We start from the raw sequence: 6,798 nt of genomic DNA on the forward strand, positions 1-6,798 counted from the left end.
TGTGGACCATTTCCCTTTAGAGGTCAAAGGCAAATAGAAACAGATTTGCACACCAATGGTCACACAAAAGCTATCAGTGTTGCTACTGATACTACTTTTGGCCCTGGAGAAAAGCCATATGGGAGAACTTTGACCTGCTTCCTAAAGAGCAGGCCGTGGGAACAGGTTACTTCGGGTTATGTGAGCAGCACTCTACACTCAAGGCAAATGAGCTGGGGTGCTGGAGGTAAGGGTAACAGTAAGATGAGACCTTGCTAATCCCGACTTAAGGAGAAGTTAATCTGAATTCCATGTTAGTAATGAAACATCAGCGTGGCCGCAAAGTTTCCTAATGTGTTTTGTCCTAAAGGTGATGGTGATGTCTGTCGTCCTGAGCACATCTGTCACAGGCACTGATCGTCATTGCTTTGACACTGTTGTCATCTTCTGTCTGGAGCAGAAACTCCTTAAGGACAGGGCTCGGTGTCTATAACTTTGAGCATGCTAAGGCTCAGAAGAAGGTATACTGTAAATACTCAATTTACATGAACCCACTATTTCGATAACATCTTTTTTTGCAGGAAATATTTTAATAAGTCCCGAGTTGTGCACGCTGGCACACATCTGGAGTCTGTCAGATGTAGTATTATCCAAACCCAGGAGTTCAAGACCAACTTGGGTTCTATACTGAGATCCTGATAACACACGCACACAACCCTCTACTCTGCATTTGTACTGATTTTGTCTTGTATTTGGATTGTTTAAGAAAATAAAAATGTTCATTTAAAACAAAATCTGATTGCTCTGCAGCCTTATATAACTACCTATAAAGTGACAATTCCAAGGAACAGGGTAAGAATTTACTACTCACAGATTGTATTATGTCACCCAAAAAAGACAAGTTGAAGTCTTAACATTTAGTACCTGTGAATGTGGCTTTATTTGGAAGCAGGATTGTAGATGTAGTCAATAAGATAACAATGTTGTGGGCCCACATAGCATTACCACAAAGAACAGGAAAACTTCCAGAGAAACAAGTTTTTAGACAGATCATAAGTAAGTTTGAGTGGGCATAGTGTGGTACATGTATAATTCCAGCAATTAGGGGTGCTAAGGCAAGAAGATCATGAGTTTGATGCCAGCCTGAGCTGCATAGTGAATTTGAGGTTGTCTAACTAGATATCTGATTGGCCATTCATGTTTGACATTAAGAGCTGTAATTCAGACACTTGGGAGACTGAGGCATAAAAGGACTGTCAAAAGTCAAGCCTGAGCTATACAGAGAAACCATATCTCAAAAAACATGGAGCTCAGAGGTAGAGAGGAATGTCTGAGTTCAGGGCCTGATCTATATATGGAATTCCAGGCCAGCCAGGGTAACCCTGTCTCAATTTTTTTTTTTTTTTTAAATTTAAGAAAAAGAACTGGGGGCTGGGCAGGTAGCTCAGCAGTTAGAGCACTAAGATGCTCTTCTAGAAGTCCTGAGTTCAATTCCCAGCAGCCACATGGTGGCTCACAACCATCTGTAATGGGATCCAATACACTATTCTGGTGTGTCTGAAGACAGCTACAGTGTACTCATATGTATATAATAAATCTTTTTTAAAAAAGAAAAAGGAAGAGAAGAAAAAGAATGAAAGAAAAGAGAAAGAGAAAGAGAAGGAAGGAAGGAAGGAAGGAAGGAAGGAAGGAAGGAAGGAAGGAAGGAAGAGGTCTGAACTATCATTAAAAAGTGAGGAGTCCTAAGCAGAAAGCTAGCATTTGAAACTTGACCCCACCAAGGATACGTGTCTATCAGAAGGTCAGGGATCTGGGCCTTTTGCTGTTTCTTTTAAAACTGGTCAGAAATAGTGCCTCCGTTTAAGTTGAGTACCGTACATAGCAGCCCCAACAAGACTATATAAGAAGAGTTTCTAGCCGGGCGTGGTGGCGCACGTCTTTAATCCCAGCACTCGGGAGGCAGAGGCAGGCGGATTTCTGAGTCCGAGGCCAGCCTGGTCTACAAAGTGAGTGCCAGGACAGCCAGGGCTACACAGAGAAACCCTGTCTCGAAAAAAACCAAAAAAAAAAAAAAAAAGAGTTTCTTACACGTGCTCTGAGCAACTGCATCCTAGGTGAGGACAGTTCACTTGAGTAGGGCCTAGCATCACTGGAACACAGTTCACAGGGGTAGGGTGTGCAAATTTAGCAAGAGGGAAAGTGAACTCATCCATGGAGCACTCCCAAGGTGGGAAGTAGGAGAAAAGGACTCAAGTGGGTGGCCAATCACCGGAGAGGCTTCATCCAGCAACTGATGGAGCAGATGCAGCAACAGCCAAACACTAAGTGGAGCTCCAGGAACCTCACAGAGAAGGGTAGGAAGCACTGTAGGAGCCAGAGGGTTCGAGGAAACCAAGAGAAAGAACACGGCCCGCAGAATCAACTAAGCAGGGCTCATAGAGACTGAAGCAAGCACACAGCCTGCATGATCTGCCTTAGGTTCTCTGCATGTATGTCCTGGACCTGTAGCTTGGATTTCTTGAGGATCTCCTAACAGTGGGAATGGGGTGTGTGTGTCTCTCTGACTCTTCCACCTGCTCTTGGGACCCATTTCTTCTTACTAGGTTGCCTTGCCAGCCTTAAAGTGAGGGTTTGTGCATACTCTTATTGTACCTTGTTGGGATACCCCTGGGAAACCACTTTTCTGAAGGGAGATGGGTGGGGGGATCTTTGGTATGGGGCAGTGAGAGGGTGATTGAAGAAGTGGAGAGAGGTGATGCTCGGGGTGTGTGGGAAGAGTGGACAGAGAGGAAACTAAGGTCGAGATGGAATATATGAGAGACGTTTTAAAGGGGGATGGTATCAGGATAGTATCCGTGTGGTAGAATGCCATGGACCACCCCAGTCGAGTATGGGGGTCCCTAGAATGAGGGTCCTTGAAGCTAGGTGAGTAAGGATTCGGCAGTGACAAACAGAAACGAACACAGAGGCAGTTTGAATATGAGTGTATTCTGCAGCTCTCAAGAAGGGGATTTTATACATTAAAAAACCAAACATTACATTTCTTAGAAACTGTATCCGGCGAAACAATCACAGATACCAACAAAAATCATTTGGCACAGTAAAGCACAAAAATCGCTGGGAGTGCACACGCCTTTAATCTCAGCACTCGGGAGGCAGAGGCAGGCAGATTTCTGAGTTCGAGGCCACCCTGGTCTACAAAGTGAGTTCCAGGACAGCCAGGGTTATACAGAGAAACCCTGTCTCAGAAAAAAAAAAAAAAGGCACAAAAACCATACAAGCATTACAACTCTGAAACTATGTATTCAGTGAATCACAAACATCATTATAAACCATCAAAATATAACAATTCTAAAAGGATGTTATCAGTGGGGGCTGTCATCCAAGGCTAGTGGCATATTTCCAGGAGCAGGTTAATAAATCTTTAACTGTCAGTGCTCTTAACCACTGAACTAACTTTCCAGCCCCATGGTCAGTTATTATTTAACATCTAGTGCCTGATTTTTTATAATCTTCAATGTATAAATTTAAACTATTTTAATTCTTTCTAATTACGGCTTTCTTTACCATATACCAAAATCCACCTCCAATGACACACGTGTAGTCATATGAAATTTAAGTGTTGGGAAAGTTTTTATCATAATAGTTTTGTAAATGATTTAGAAAGTAAACGTTGGTTTCCCTGGGGATAAGGTCATGTTAGTGGCCCCATCTCTAGGGATGGTTTCTTACCCATTATTCTCGCTTAAGATCTTGGTCTAGGCTACCAGGAACATGAAAATAAGAAAAGGAATAAGAGAAAACAAAACAGATAGATTGCCATGAGAACTACGGCTCAATATTTCGTCTCCGGCAAAGAGTTCCACAACCGGTTCCAGGAGGCCTCCCCCTTTTGAGGTTGTTCGTCTCAGTCTGTGGAACTTGTCACACAGATCCTACTGGAGGTGGTGTGGCAGTGGAAGTCAGAGGAGAGGTGGATCCCCAAGAAAGTGATCAAGCCAATGGTTCCAGCATGGCAATTAACTATTAGGTTTGGTAAAATGAAGATGATGGGCTTTTTGCTGACAAGTAAGGGAACATGAGAAGGACATAAAAGTCTAACAGGAATGGTCCAGAAAACGCAAAATGTAGACCCAGCCCCGGGAAAGTGGTGAGAGATCCAAGCCCCACAGCATTAACGGACTGACGAATGCTTTTGGCTAAATTGTTTTTGCCCCTTTCTCAAAGAGCAAGCTGTCCAACCCCAAACACCCCTCTCTTGCCAAAAGTCCAATTATTAGTTATAGCTTTGTTCTTCTTTTCATCTGCTCATCACAGAAATAAGATTGTTCAACCCACACCTTTTTTTCTTTTTGAGTCTAAACCCAGGCTGGCTTCCACCTCACAGCAGGTTACACTTCTGCCACCCAAGCCTCTCTTGTGCTAGGATTACAGGGTGTGCCACCACACCCCGCTTAAGAGACCAGAGAAGCAGGCGTGCACCAGGCTGGTCTGGGCTATGTAGAGTTCCAGGACTACGTAGGCACGCCTCGGAGAGAGGAAGGGCGGGGTGGGGTGGGGATGCTTTCGGTTCGCTTTGGGATAAACAGCAGAATCTTGGCACGCTGAAGGGAAGGACCATCAGTCTGGAAATTCGATCGGTTTAGTGAAGGAGAGGAGGCCGGCCTGGAGGAAGGAGCGGGGCCCTGAGGGACCTGGCCACCCAGAGCCTCTGGCGACAGTCGGTGAACAGGGTCGCCCCGGTATCAGACGCTAAAGCAGAAGGGAGGGAGGTACTTCTGCTCTTTCCCTCACACATCCGTCAGTTCCAGGCGAGTGAGTCTCAGAGGGCAGCGCTGAAGGCTCCACGTCCCAAGAACTCGGGAAAGACAATGCTTGGGTGCTCCCCTCCCGCACCCCTAAAGAAGCCCTGCAGCCACCGGAGGGAGGCGGAAGTGAGCAGAGGAACCTCTGCAAATAAGGAAGTTAGTCCTTTCCATGGCTGCCCTCACCTATGTCTGTTTTGACATCCGATCTCTTGGGGTTTGGAAAAACAGCCAAAATCAGCGATCACAGTTTTATTAGGAAAACAAAACAAAACAAAACAAAACAAACAAAACTATTGCCCGCTACCAGCAACTATGAGCGCTAGCACTCCGAAAGCATTCTTAAGAGAGTAGTAAATTCCTGTTCCTGCTGTAAACCCTAGCCGTGGGCGTAGGCCTGAGTTTTGGAGTGCGCAAGCGCAGTTTGAGAACTGTGTTTCCTGCAAAAATGATTAACATTGAAAGCGTTTAAATTATCTAAGTTTAGGTTAATTCATCTTAGTTGTGATAGAACTTGCAAATGTTTGAGAGTAAATTTGAGTTTTTGAATGCGTTAAAGTACAAAAATATACACCGCCCAACGTGGGGCTCGAACCCACGACCCTGGGATTAAGAGTCCCATGCTCTACCGACTGAGCTAGCCGGGCAGATGTGTTTTGGCTCTGATTTTATACCTTTTGAGAGTGTTCATCTGCAGTTGCTTCTCAAGGTTTTTTTGTTTTTTGTTCTGTTCTGGGGTTTTTTGTTGGTTTTTTTTTTTTGGTTTTTTCTTTTACTATTTTCTGTTTCTGAAAAGAAAGTATAACCGGTAAACTGATAAAAAATTGAAAGTATATTCTCTTAATTTGAAGGTAAGAATGCAAATTCTCACAGAAAAAAATTAATAAAATAAAGTGGGGGGGGAAGGTCCCCAAACAACAAACAAAACAAAAAAAGGAAGACAGAGTTGTTAAATACTAAGAATAAGTGAGAATACGTTCTTAATTCTCATTATGACAAGCCAAGACGATGGAATATTAACCTATGAATCCATATATACTTTGAGCTACAGGTGAATTTATCAAGATAAGGGATTTTGCACATTTCTGAGATGCATGTGTCTGTTTGGGGATGGCTATTAATCATATTTTTCGAAATTGCAAGTTAAAGCCTAATTGAAAAACAAAAACAAAAACGGGTAAACCTAAATTAAGGAATAGCCAAATAGGTTTTTTTTAAGATATCATAAACCTGAGATTGACAAACAATTTCCATAACTATATCCATAAAACATTCAAACATATAGGACGAGTCTCCTGAGATGATTTTAAAGTATAAGAGGTGTCTTGAAGGGTTTAGATTCTTTCCAAAGACGTAGTTTATGTATGTGGGTATTTTGTCTGCATTTACGTCTGCGTACCAGGAGAGGGCATCGGAACGGAACGCACGAATCTACAGTTACTGATGGCTTTGAGACGCCATGTCGGTATGAGAAATTGAGTTTAATTGCTGAGCTATATCTCTCCAAACCAATAGTTTAGGCTCTGTAAAGTAGTCCTAGGATCGGGTGTAGTGGCGCACGCCATTGAAAAACCAGCATTTGGGAGGATCTCTGAGTTCGAGGCCAGCCTAGTTTACAGTTCCACCTCAGCTAAGTCTACACAGAAAAACCCCTAGTGAACCGACGACCTAAGGATTTAAAAACGTTAAGCTTCGAGTGCCATAAACACTAACCCTTCCTGCCTCCACAATTCAAACTGGTTTATTAATGGTTATTTAGAACTTGGTAGATAGAACCTGAGGTTCTTTATCTTTTGCAAATAATTTATTTATAGGTGGCGTGAGGTAGCTCAGGCCTGTAATTCTAACATTCAAGAGGCAGAGGCAGAGGCAGGAGAACGGCTAGATCTTTTCTTAAAACAAACAATGAGCCAAATGTTTAAAGCAGCAGGACGTGGTGGCACTGACGTGGTGGCACTGACATGGACTTTGTTCCCTGTTCTGCTGAGGAAGAAACAGACAGATCTCTGAGAGT

The 6,798-nt window shown here is 43.4% G+C and overlaps 1 non-coding gene across 1 annotated transcript; it reads right to left on the reverse strand.

Annotated features, from left to right (window-relative positions):
- Positions 1–5,358: 5,358 nt before the first annotated feature.
- Positions 5,359–5,431, reverse strand: Trnak-cuu (transfer RNA lysine (anticodon CUU)). Its single transcript has one exon. It is a non-coding gene; the product is annotated as a tRNA-Lys (tRNA).
- Between the last annotated feature and the right edge of the window lie 1,367 nt (positions 5,432–6,798).

Source organism: Mus caroli, unplaced genomic scaffold, assembly GCF_978045245.1.
Source record: "Mus caroli unplaced genomic scaffold, Mus_caroli_1 scaffold_14, whole genome shotgun sequence".
NCBI lineage: Eukaryota > Metazoa > Chordata > Mammalia > Rodentia > Muridae > Mus > Mus caroli.